This window comes from Eumetopias jubatus, unplaced genomic scaffold (assembly GCF_037043125.1).
Source record: "Eumetopias jubatus isolate StellerSeaLion01/CBP00866 unplaced genomic scaffold, mEumJub1_p1.0 scaffold_3, whole genome shotgun sequence".
Taxonomy (NCBI): domain Eukaryota; kingdom Metazoa; phylum Chordata; class Mammalia; order Carnivora; family Otariidae; genus Eumetopias; species Eumetopias jubatus.
In genome coordinates, this window is record NW_028274809.1 from 70,384,381 (window position 1) to 70,397,957 (window position 13,577).

A 13,577-nucleotide genomic window follows, 5' to 3' on the forward strand; every position below is an offset into this window, starting at 1 on the left:
TGGCAGGATATCCTTCTTTTTTATAGCTGAATAATATTCCAGTGTGTGTGTGTGTGTGTGTGTGTGTGTGTGTGTGTGTGTGTACACACCACATCTTCTTCGTCCATTCATCCCGATGGACGCTGAAGTTGTTTCCTTATCTTGGCTATTGTAAATAATGTTGCAATGAACATGGGTTGCAGAAATCTTTTCAAATTACTGTTTTCATTTTCTTCAGATAAATACCCAGAAGTGGAATTGGCAGATCATATGGTAGTTGTATTTTTAATTTTTTGAGGAAACTTCATATGGTTTTCTGTAGTGGCTGCACCAATTTGCATTCCCAACACAAGTCCACGACCTTTTCTCTACATCCTGCCCAACACTTGTTATTTCTAGTCTTTTAATAATAGCCATTTTAACAGGTGTGAGGTGATATCTCATTTTGGTTTTGATTTGCATTTCCCTGATGATGAATGATGTTGAGCATCTTTTTTGACGTGCCTGTTGGCCATCTGCATGTCTTCTCTGGAAAAATGTCTGTTCAGATCTTCTGCTCATTTTTTGCTTGGATTGTTTGCTTCTTTGTTATTGAGTTGTATGAGTTCTTTATATATTTTGGATATGAGCCCCTTATAAGATATTTGCAAATATTTTCTCCCTTTCAGTAGGTTGCCTTTTCATTTCGTTGATTATTTCCTTTGCTGTACCGAAGCTTCTTAGTTTGACATAGTCCCATTTGTTTATTTTTGCTTTTGTTGCTTTTGTTTTTGGTGTTCTATTAAAAAAGTCATTGCCAAGGCCTATGTTGTGAAGTTTACTGCCTGTTTTCTTCTAGGAGTTTTATGGTTTTAGGTCTTACCTTCAATTCTTTAATCCATTTTGAGGGAGAATCAACTGGCTTGGTTTATTTTTATAAAAATATTAAGTTTTTGGAGGGCAAGGCCTTGTCAGTAATGAGTTGGTCTCTTGGACTTACTACTGACTTGGTGAAGGATTGGGAAACACTTTTTTGACATCTTATAAATTATCTGGAAAGGAAACGCACTATAGACTTAAAATGATAAGCTACTAGGACTCAAGGATGGGAATATCTTGTTGTGCACAGAGATAGCAAAGTGGAAGCTAGCCGTCATAGTTCACTGGTAAAATATCATAGTAGTGGCTGGAAAACATTTATCAATCAGACTTCTGAAAACTTTTTACTTCTATGCTAAGTTTAAAAATAAACTAACCATTTAATGTTTTAAGGGTTCGTTTCTTAAGAAAAATAATTAGCACACAGTGATATTGACATTTTTGTGTGTGTAATTCTGTGAGTTTTAATACATGGGTAGATATTTATAACCACCACCACAATCAGATTATTGGGAGTGGCTGATCCCCACCCGAAATTGGGGTGGGGATCAGAATGTGGAACAGTTATATCTACCCACCAAACTCCTTTATACTAACCCCTTATACTCAACCCCTGGCCACTGCTGATTTGTTTTCTGTCACTTTAGTTTTTTTTTTTTTTTAAGGGTTGTGTAAATGCAATCATACAGTATGAAATTTGGAGATTGGCTTCTTTCACTCAGGATAATGTCCTTGAGATTCATTCAAATTGTTATATCAGTGGTTTGCTCCTTTTTATTTCTGAATGAATCTCATTGTATGGATATATCATACATCCGTTGTTGTTTACTCACTCACTGAAAAATATTTGGGCTGTTTCTAATTTTTGGCTATTATGAATAGAGTTGCTATATAAACACTCTTGTACAGATTATTGTGTGGATATAAATTTTTGTCTCTCTAGGGTAAATATATAGAAGTGGAATTGCTGGGGCATGTGGTAAATGTATGTTTCACTTTATAAGAAACTGCCCAAAACTGTTTTGTGAAGTGTCTGTATCATCTTTACATTTTTACCAGCAATATATGAGTGATCCAATTTCTTCACATCCTCGTTAGCACTTGGTGTTGTCAATATTTTTTATTTTAGCCATTGTAATAGGTATGTGGTGATATCAGGGATTGAATCTGCCTTTCCCTAGTGGCTAATGTTGAGCATCTTCTTGTTTGCTTATTTGCCATCCAAATCTCCTCTCTGGCTAACTATCTGTTACAAGTCTTTTGCGTGCTTTAAAATTGTTTTTTTGCTTTTGTTTTTGTTTGTTTTTTTCTACCATTGAGTTTTGAGAATTCTTTATATATTCTGGATACAAGTCCTTTGTCATATATGTGGTTAGTAAATATTTTCTCCCAGTTTTTAGCTTGTTTTTTATTCTCTTAAACGCGTCTTTCATAGAGAAAAAGATTTTAATCCTGGTGAAGTCTCAGAATCTGTCTTGACTACTCTGTGAATGCTGATTGGTTACTCAACCTCCCAACCTCCCTCTTATCTAATCCCCCTGTATTTGGTCTCCATGTCCAAGTCTGAGGACTTTCCCCTCACCGCACCTGCTCATGAAAGTCAATTCAATTACATATGTTATGTTCGTGTATATATGTATATTAAATATAAATTATATAATGTAAATACTTTTAAAAAAAGATTTGTTTATTTACTTCAGAGAGAGAGCAAGAGAGCCTGGTGTGGGGAGGGGGCAGAGGGAGATGGAAAGAGAACCTCCTGCAGACTCCGGGCTGAGCCCAACCCCAGGCTCAATCTCATGACGCGGAGATCACCACCTGAGTTGAAACCAAGAGTTGGACGCTTAACTGACTGCACCACCCAGGCACCCCTGTAAATAAATACTTAATTTGCTTTTAAAAACCAATTGAACATTTTGCATGTTCGTTATGTTCCATACACATTTTTTTGAGTCATATACCCTTGGAAGGTAAACACTTGTCCTTTTTGCCTTTATTCTGAGCTGCACCTCACATCTGAGAAGATGACAGAGTATCATCCCTGGAAGGGATAATTAGAGTCCCGATAGTAAATGTGTGGTCTCTGTGTCAGCGCCGTCAGCATTACTCGGGGGTCTGTAAGAAATTCACTCTCAGACCCTACCTCAGGCCTGTGAGTTAGAATCTGCATTCTAATGAGATCTCCAGGTGCACATTAAAGTTTTCGAAGCAAAGCTGTACAGTCCTTTGGCTCTCACTCTTATTTTCTAAACAAAGAAACTGAGGTTGAGAGAGAACAAGGATGCCTCCGAGCCCAGGGCATCTCGTGCTAGAGCCCGGATGAGAACCCGGCCCTCTACCCCCACGGCCGGTGTGTTCACTGCCGCCACCTGCCTCCAGCATTTTGGATGACAACGCCAATGTCAACTTCTCCCTTCTCCTCCTAGCCTATTCATGGAACATCAGCACTTGTCTTGACGTGGTCTTCCTCCAAAAAGACTCCCCTCGTTCTTCCTTCCCAATGTCCCCTAGGGATATCCAACTTTCAAAATGCAGACTTTCAAATTTTCCTAATGAAATGAACTAAATACTCTTTGGGGGGATGAAGTGAGTTTTCCCCTTGCATTTGTTTACTTCTCCGTAAGCTCCTGAGATGGCTAACATGCTAGTTGTTAATCACACCATCTGCTCAAACAACACTTCTAAATCATTTGATTCATACTTTTCTTTTTAAGGAATTTTTTTTTCAGAACAATATGTTTGTGTCTGTGTTACTCCCATCATTTGGCAATGCAGTATGAGCTATTTAAACTTTCCTATTTATTGTAAATGGCTTTTCAATCAGCAAATATTTTTTTAAATGTGCACACACCACAAAAAAGCTGTGTCTACTGACTTTTCAAACATTGGAAACAGTAGAAAAATCTGTTCCAGTCTGTCTGCTGTCAAATTTTTAACCATCTGATTATATTTAAATGAAGTGTTTAGGAAGATGATTTATCTGACTGACCCGGAGAAAATTTCCCCCACTGGTCCTGAAGATGGCAGTGCTGCGCAAGTTAGCACAACCCTTCCTCTACTACACACCCCACCCCCACGAAAGGAATTTCTGGAATGGCAGAAACTGGGAGAGGATTCGCTAAATGTGAACCTTCTAACACTTAGCATAAACCTCTTCTGAACCCTGGAACAATTTGGTTTATCTTTTGGTTCTTTTGTTTTTGTTTAAAGCTGTACCCCATGCGTTTCCTGTTTCCAGCTGGGATCAGAAATGGAAATAGTTTAAAGGTTATTCTCATATCATGGGTAACCAGGAAGTGCCTATATAGTTTACCGAGAAGCTGGTTTTCACAAGACTGCTTGGCTTAAAAAAAAAAAAATCCTCACAAAAGCTCAACCCGAGATAAGTGGAGCTAAGAATACTAGAGGTTTTGAATGCCTACTGGGACCACATCTCTTGGTTTCCTTTCCTCAACAACAGAGGCCTGCTGCCTGACAGACTTTCTATTTCCTTAGCAGGGTCTGGAACAGTGGGTTTAAAGTGACACACGCTTAAGCCCTAGGAAGTATAACCCAGAGGACAATTTCTTGGTCCTGTATAGCTAAGGTGTAGGCAGGGAAACAGAGGGGAGATGGGGGCGGGGGTGTTGATACACACACTTGATTTTTGAGATTGTCAACACTTGGTGACAATTCAACTAGCCAGAAAACATTTATTGAAGACTTAATTATGTGAAAGGCATTCTATCAAGCACTGTTCTAAATAATCACCAGCACTTATTTATGTGCCATGAACCACCCCCTTGCCAAATGCGTCAGCAACATTTCATTTAATCTTCACCAGAACTGGATGAGGTAGGCAGTATACCCCCCACCCCCATTTTTTTTAACATAAGGAAACCCGAGGGGCAGAGAGGTTAAGAAATGTGCCTAAGATCATGCAACTCGTAGCTCAACAATATGATTGTTGAGATTCTAAGTCAAGCCTTGTAGCCTGCTCAATCAGTTGCTGCCTTGTGTTTTGATTCACAGATGAACTAGCACAGATATCAAGCTTCTCAAGTTGGAATCAGATATATTTGGTACCCATTTAAGAATGTCGGACACTGGGAGACCTAGATCCCAGTATTTTCCTTCTGCTAAGTGCTAAGGAGTTGTAAAGAAGCCAGGCCCGCCGTGACCATGTATGTCATTTGGGCTGGGGAGCTCCACATGGAACAGCACAACCTAAATCCCCTAAGATGTCTTTCTCCACTGGGATCTCCGCAGAGATCACAGCCTCTTTCTGGGGCTAAGATTTGCTAATGAAGCTACGGACATCAAGGATACCCATTTGGGTCTGTAGTTTGGATGCCTAGAGATAAAACACACCCAAATTGTCAAACTGTTTTTCCAGTGTATTGTACCACTGCCCAAACTCAGAGAATATCTCAAACTGATTCTGTTTAATTCCTCATATTTCAATGTGGGGCCTTCTCTTTCATCTTTGTCACTAAAACAAAGACATATAGAATCTCATTTCCCTTCACTTTGCTCATGAATGTCTTACCATACTGCCTAGGGCTGTGATTCTCAAAGTGTGGTCTCCAGAACTGTAGCATCGGCTTCAGTTGGCAACTTGTTAGAAATACAAATTCTCAGGTCCCCAGAACTACTGAATCAGAAACTCTAGGGGTGGAGTCCAACCATTTGTGTTTTGACAAGGCTTCTAGGTGATTCTGATGCACATTAATGTGTGAAAAGCACTAGACTATGCTGTTTGTTATCTACATGTGATTTGGAAGAAAGAGATGGAGCTCCCAGTGAGTCACTGGTCACAGTGCTGAGTGCTGTGGAAGGGGGTCCTTGTTAGCTGCTGTGGGAAGGACAGGTAGCAGAGCCCTAAGCTGGACTGGCTGGTCCATGAGGTCTCACTGGATCCAATGTCCCCCTCCAGGACTTTTCTCTCACACCACTTCCCTCTATTCTCCCACTCTTCCCCCAAGCCCTGGGAATTCTTTTCTAGCTTTGAGAGGATGTGGGATGGGAGATGGAGGTATGGTTGAGGACAACTTCCTAGGAGTCATCCCAATTTCTTCCAAATTTTTCATTTAGGCTTTTGACAGTCAAAAGCCAGGAAAAGCTCCTTTTTTTTCCCCCCTACTTTCGGTGATTATATTCTCTTTCTAAGGCAATGAGCTTGAGATGGCTGGGATGGGAGGTGAAGAGAGGTCAAAGTAGGAAGGGGAATATGTTAGTGTTCCAGAGTTACTATGGCAACAGAATTGGAATGCAGACTGCTAGGCTTTCCATATTTCTTCCCAAATGTCTTGGGCAGAAATCTGACCACACAGAGATTAGAGGTAGCTCTGGGTTGCTGAAGGTGATTTGAGAAGCTCCAACTATATCCTCTCAGTGGGAAAATATCTCCTCTATGAAAGATCTAGTGTAACTTAAGTTTCTTCTTAGAAGTTTATTTTTATGAGTAAAGCTTAGATCCATTCAGGCACTGGTTCCTTAAAATGAAAACACTTCCTGGGGATGCACCTTAGTTTGCCAGGAGCTTACCAGGAATACCTTTCCCTTTCTTTCCATCTGTCTCTCCAAGTCGACTCCTCCTAAACGGCCCATCCAAAGTCTAAACTACCTTTACAAATATCTAATCAGTCCAGCCAATACTGATCACTCCTCTTTCTTACCACCCCATCACTTACATGTTTAATAATTTGTTCACATTCACTTTAGAAACCTCTTTCCTCCTGCCTTGTTTGATTTTCTGTTTCAAGTCGGATTACTTTACTTGTAGACACTTTTTTGTCTCCTCTAAAACATCATCTTGCAGGAGATGGGAACCACTTCTGTTTGTGAGCAAACTACTTCCTCTGTATCACTTCACTATTATGTGAATGCTGAGGTTATTCTTTTCTATGAAGATGGCATTTTATTGTGGTCCTATATTTGGTTCTGGTCACGCCCACACCAGGGACCCAGATGCAGCTAAAAAGTAAGGTTATGGCCAGTGTCTGTCACTTGTGGAAGGGACATGTAGTAGGCCAGCACTGATAGTGCAGGAGAACAGTGGGGTGCTATCTCGGTCTTGAGGTTGAAGGAGGTGTTGGGACGTCAGAAATGTGTATGTTTTGAGGGGGAGGTTGTGGTCACAAGGTGTGTTAAGAATGGGATCTGTCACATGGAAGTCTCTAGTTAAGGTTGAATGATGCTCAGAGACTCCCTAGGGTTCCATAGAGGAGCCTCCAGGTCAGTAGTACTGCAGGTCAGTAGGAAGAGCTGGGAGGACCGTCCCTCCTCTGACACTTACTAGCGCAGCTCCAGGGGTCTCTGTTTCATCTATTAGGGCTTTGTGTAAGATTCAGTTCAAAATATAGGATTTGCTGCTGAAAAAATAGTAGGGGAAAAGAGCTCCGTCTTCTTTGTAGTCTAGATTATTTTGATTACTGCATTCTCAATGTTCCTTTCCCTTTATTGATTCTTGGGATTTCACAAACCTTGGTTGAAAATATCTCAGCTGATCTATGGGAAAAGTTCTTGCTCACATGGAGATCACTCCCAGAGGTGATCATGGGAGTGATGGAGAAAAACAGAGGGAGAGGCCTCCAAGGCAAAGGTAAAACCTGAGGTAGGAACAGAAATCAGGTCACCAAGCTCCTTCTCCTCACCCTTCTCCTTGTCCCAATTTTTTATTCCAGTGCTAAAGGAAGTTTTTTGTTTTAATAAAGATGCTTTTCCCCCCCTTTGAAGTGCATTCTCTTCTTCAAATATCTAGTAACAGTGCTGGGTGCTCAGTAGGTGCCTAATAAATACTTCTCAAATTAAATTGAATTAAGGACTTTGGTGCTGTTAAAGAAAAGAGATGCTGAAAGTTGAGGGGAAAATACAAAAAAGGAAGGATCATGGAAGATGAACTTGTCTTTCTTTCCAGATGGTCTCGAAGGCACCACGGTCAGAAAACCTCCCCTCCCCCAGTTCACTAGGCATGGCATTTGACTTATCTTATTAAGAGTGATATTTTCAGGAATCATAACCCAAAATCTGACAGTGTCTCAACAACCCAACGCAGCCCACATATGATGCCAAACTGGGTCCCAGAATTCTGATTTTTGGTTTATTTTCAGGGGATCAATGAGTGTATGTGATTTCATTTCAGTCTCTTTGATTGTCTCCCAGACTGTTCTAGAAAACAGACTTTGGGCTGCAATGTTATTTTATTTTATTTTATTTTTTTATGTTTTAGGAAAATCTCTTTTGGATTTTCTCAGTAAAGAAATTAAAAAAAAAAGAAAATGGAAAGGTGTTTTGCAGCCAGAGCAGGAGCAGTGGCGGCGGCGGCCACCACTGCCCCAGCTGCCGCCATGCTTCATAAAACCATCCCAATGGGATGAGCGCATTTAGCAGAATGATCAATCCACTGCTGCCATATCACTTCTATTTATAATCTTGGCAGAGCTACAAATTTCAAGGGTTTTCGGAGACAGTGCAACTCTGTTACATGAAGTGATTTTAGCTCTTATCTTTTCAGAGCTTGAATTCCAGGGAGTGGGATCTTCCAGCCTTTAAAGGGATTGATGTTCCTACAGAAGTCAACTAGCTTCCTGCTCACAGGTGATGAACAAGGAAACATACGGACAAGGAAAAGGCTCACAAGGGTCTTTTTTTTCTAAGGCATCTTTTTTATTTTTTAAAGGACTTTATAAGATAGAAACCTATTTCATGTATTTTTGTATGTTTATCCACAGATAATAGCCTTAAATCACATAAGGGTTCACTCACACATCTCTCTGCTTCGCCTCAAATTATTCATTTCCAATACTGGCCTCTCTGTTAATTAAATGGTATGTCTATGGGGGCATTTCCACTTGAATGATAATTAATGTGTTTTTTCCCAATCCAGCTGCCCATGAACTCTTGGTAGATAAATTGTTTTGTAGCACATATTTGCGGCTGAGCTTGGATAATGATTTCCTGCTCAACTGAAAAAAAAAAAAGTAAACATCATCCAAAGCACAGCATCTCTTCTTTACCTTTTTACAATTTGGGAGTGTGGGGAGAGGAAGAAAGATACTCCTTAATTTGCAAATAAGATGACCAAAGGAACAAAGTAACCATGATGGAAGCTACACTGACCTTTTGTTAAATTTTCATAATTATTTGATATCCTTGCCTGTGTCCCTGGTGGTTTTATAAGGCATATGGTTTCTGAGACATGTATAAATTAAGGCTAAGTTATTTAAATGTTTTTGATTCCAGAGATATGTTAAAATGTGACAAATTTGCTTTTTAATGCACAAAGTCTTTGTTTTCATTTTGGTATGCTATAATGATTTTCTGTGATGGGCAGAATATGTCATCGTGGTTCCAGGCATCAGCTTTGGAATGAGAGCTGCATTTGAATCCTGATTTCACCATTTGGCAACTCTGAGACTGCAGGCAAATTCTTAACCTCTTTATAGCTTACTTTGCTCATCCATGAAATGGCAATAATACTAATTAATATCTCCCTTATAGGGCTATTGTGTGGATTAATAGCATTTTTTTATGTAAAACAAAATAGAATGGTGCCTGGCACATACTAATCATTGCATTAACTATTAATCAATATTTTAAAAAAGTTTTAAACATTAAAGTAGATTTATGGGAAAAATTGTAAAAATTTGTCTAGTTTTATACCACACTCTTAATTAATTGACAAAAGTCTCTGAAAGTGCAATTTTAGCTCCAGAATACTAAAACCTCAGCAGATGGATAATTTGGGCATGAAATTTATAGTTTTAATGAATGTGAACCTCAAAAAGAGCAGGTATAGATCAGAATCTGAAGACAGGGGAGAATTGTCCACCTAGACAGGTGAATGTCTAAAGGTGAACAACACTCTCACGAGCAGGAAGGGTGAGGAAATCCTTGGGCTGGGACTCCTATCTAAGTATCTTGCTTACATAAACCCTGTTATTACATTTGCTCAGTGCAGACTTGACCTCCCTTACCCTGAGTGAAAGTGTTATAAAAAATCATATAGTGGGGCGCCCGGGCGACTCATTTGGTTAAGCGTCCGCCTCTTGGTTTCAGCTCAGCTTGTGATCTCAGGGTCCTGAGATGGAGCCCTGTGTTGGGCTCCACACTCAGTGGGGAGTCTGCTTGTCTTTTTGCTTCTCCCCCTGTTCACTCTCTCTCTCTGTCTCTAAAATAAATAAAATCTTTGAAAAAAATCATATAGTTAGGAAAAAGGAAATTAAAAAATCTTTGGCCTTACAGTGCCTCCTTCCAATGCAGAATGAAAAGATTAGGGAAAGTGGTCATATCAGAACTGGGTCACTCCACCAGCTGATGCCAATTATGTTTAGAGAGCTCTAATCTGACTTGGTTCTTGATAATAGGATCTGAGTGGGGAGTCTCCAAACCAAAACTTTAGCACAGTTGCATAGTAAATATCTAGAATGGAAGTCAATGTCATCTAATTTAGGCAAATCTTTCTGATGAAGGTTTTAGAGAGAAGCGGGTCAACTGGAATTTCCTTTGGAAAGAATGGTCTTCAGAGCTTTACAAACACTATAAGACGGTCACTTCTTTCAATGCTCCCAAATTTGTCTGGAGGATTTAGGAACCTATAGGTGACCTAGCTAATGTTTATGAAATACTTCTGAGTTCTGGGCACTGTGTTAAGTACCTTGTGTGTTACTTTGTGTAATCCTCTTTGCAACTTTGATATTTTTCCATACTTTCCCAGCCAAGGAAGCTGAGTTTCAGACTTACAGCTGGTAGATAGTAAAGTTGGGATTCAAACCCAGGTAGTCTGGCTTTGGTCTTTTGTTAGTCTTTTGTTTTGTTTTGATACCGTTAGTTGTAACCACTAAATTCCCGTCTGTGATCCCACATAAAATGTTAAAAACACAAGAGTTGGTAAGTATCAATATAGCTTTATTATATCAATTTTAAGACCTAAAAACTAATTATCCTGTGAGGTTTCCATACCTATTAACAACAGTGCTGACAATTAGACTAAAATGTGAAATAGCAAATATTGCAATGTTGGAAAATAATGGTCTTCTTCCACAGTTACTGAGATCACTTTTTTTTGGAGAAGTGAACAAATCCCACAGGTAAAGCTAGTCCTAAATGGAGGCATTTCATTGATATGAAGGCGCAATAGTAGCACCTGGAGAAATATCACAGCGAAACCACTGCCGATGCTGGGCATTGCACTGACCTGCTATGTGAAACGGTGAGTTTCACACTCTGCCTAATAATTAAAGCAATTTATCGTCTGGTGGATCTAGGCCATTTTGTTATTTCAACATGAAACTCTTGGGGAATGAAGATGACTGTAGAGAATCTCTGTTGTGCAAATACTAATATGAAAAGTAAGTAGGTAATTCTTTGAGATGCCATCAACTATGTGGTCATCTGAACTTTGGTTGCTAAATTGATGTCACTACATATGGACAGAAAAGACTTACTCAAAAATTAACAGTAAGGTCACTGAAGCTTTACGACCATCTTGCAGACCTAAAATGTAGACTACATGACAATGTTTGTACAAGTCCTTATCCCGTCCCAAAGGCAAAATTAAGAAACAAGTATGATAAAAGAGTGCCTGCAAAGGCCAAAGGATTCTGATATTACATGGTATGCCATTTCAGTATGGGTTTGTTCTGTCCAATTCAATACCCACTAGACAGTAGCATGTGGCTACTGAGTAACTGAAATGTGGCTAGTCTGAATTGAGATGTGCTGCGGGTATAAAATAAGAACTAGATTTGAGGATTTAGTATGGAAAAAGAATGCAAACCATCTCAATAATTTTAAAATATTGATTATATGTTATAATAATATTTTTGATATATTGGTTTAAATAAAATATATTATTAATATTAATTTCACCTGTATTTTGTTACTTTTTAAAATGTGGCTACCATAAAATTTGAATTACATCTGTGGTTTACACTGTATGTCTCTCAGGCAGTTCCGGTAGGTATTGCACATCAAGGCAGCTGAGGAATGAGAGCTTTGTTCTTCATCATGGACAGTGAGGGACTTTTAGGAGCCAAATGGAGGGAGTATTTTGATGGCCTCATCATCTTTAGTGATTTTTCATGTGTTTGTTTCCAAGTTCATTAATTTCTTTCTTCTATTTTCTTTGGGTATTCTTCCCCCCCCCCCAATCTTCAATAGACTCTGTATATTTTTAGTCTTTTCTTGTTTCTCAGTAAATCAATTTAAGGCTTAAATATTGCTTTAGAAATATCCCCAAATTTTGGCATGTAACTTTTATTTTATTTTATTTTTATTGCTGTATAGTTTAAAATTTTTTAAATAATATCCTCATATGGTTCCCTGTTTGACTGCTTGGTTATTTTTATGATACAGATATGTGATATTCTTTGGCATTTCTTAAAATTTCCTTTGTGACTTGCTATGTCGTCAGTTTTTCTGACAGTTCCATTCATATGTGTATTTTATATTTTTATATTTTTTATTCATTATGTGCAGGCTTCTACATACAGTAAGTCTTCTAGATTAGCTTTTTATGTTGTTCAAATCTATATTATAATTATAATTATAAGTCCTTAAATTACAAGGATTATAAAATTATAATTATGAATCCTTAGTACTTTTTCTGTCTGCCTCATGTATTGGTTTCTGAGAGAGGTATATGAAAATTTCCCACTATGATTATAGATTTGTCAATTCCTCCTTATAATTCTGTCATTACTTTATGTATTTTGAGGCTATATTGTTAGGTACATAAAATTTCATGACTACTTTATTTTCTTTTTGAGTTGTTCTTTTTATCATATGTATCTATGTTTCTATCAATGCCTCTTGGCTTAAAATTCTATGTTGTTTGATTTGAATATAGTAACACCAACCATCTCTTGATCAGCATTTGCTTGGCTCATATTTGTCCATCTCTTTCTGTATCATTATGTTTTGCATATATTTCTTAAAATAAAAAAATAGCTGAATGTTAATCTTTTTTTAGAAAATTCAATTTGAGGTGATTTTATTTTTTTTGAATTTAGTATGATTACTAATACATTAATACCTAATTGTACTATCTGGCTTTATGTTTTTTTTTCTTTTTTCTAGTTTTTTTTTTTTATTAAATTGACCAAGTGTTCTTTATTCTCTTTACAGCCTTTCAACTCATTTTGTAATTATACATTTGATTTTTATTCCTTTTACGGGTTTTCCTTCTGACTTAACAAATTGTGAAGTTAACCAAAGCCTCTATCTCCCTCCTGAGCAATATAAGAAATGAGAATGATTATTCCCTTCTCTATTCCAAATTATCATGTACTATTTTAGTTTTTTCTTTTATCTAAGCTACCAAATTAGTTTACGTTATCATTATTTTGCATCCAAAGTTCATTTAGATCTACCAACATGCTTACCAGCTTCTCTATCTCATTATTTCTGGCATCCACTCTTTTCTTCCAGATTTACCATTATTCTTGTTGAATAATGTTATTTAGGAATTTTTTCAATAAACTGCTATGAGAGTAAACCCTTTCAGTCTCTGTATTTATTTACCTTCCCTTGACATAATTTAACTGGTGGATAGTAACTTTGCTTTACCACTTTGAAAATTTACTCCATTGCATTCTGGCATCTTTTGTTACCAATGGATGGGATATTTTCTGTCAGTCCATTTTGTCTCTATGCACACAGAGAATTAAATTTTGAACTTCTCTGTTTGTCATTGCTCCGAAGCCCCTATTAAGTTCTATAACCATTAAAGGTATAAACTATGAGCTACTTTGGTTTAA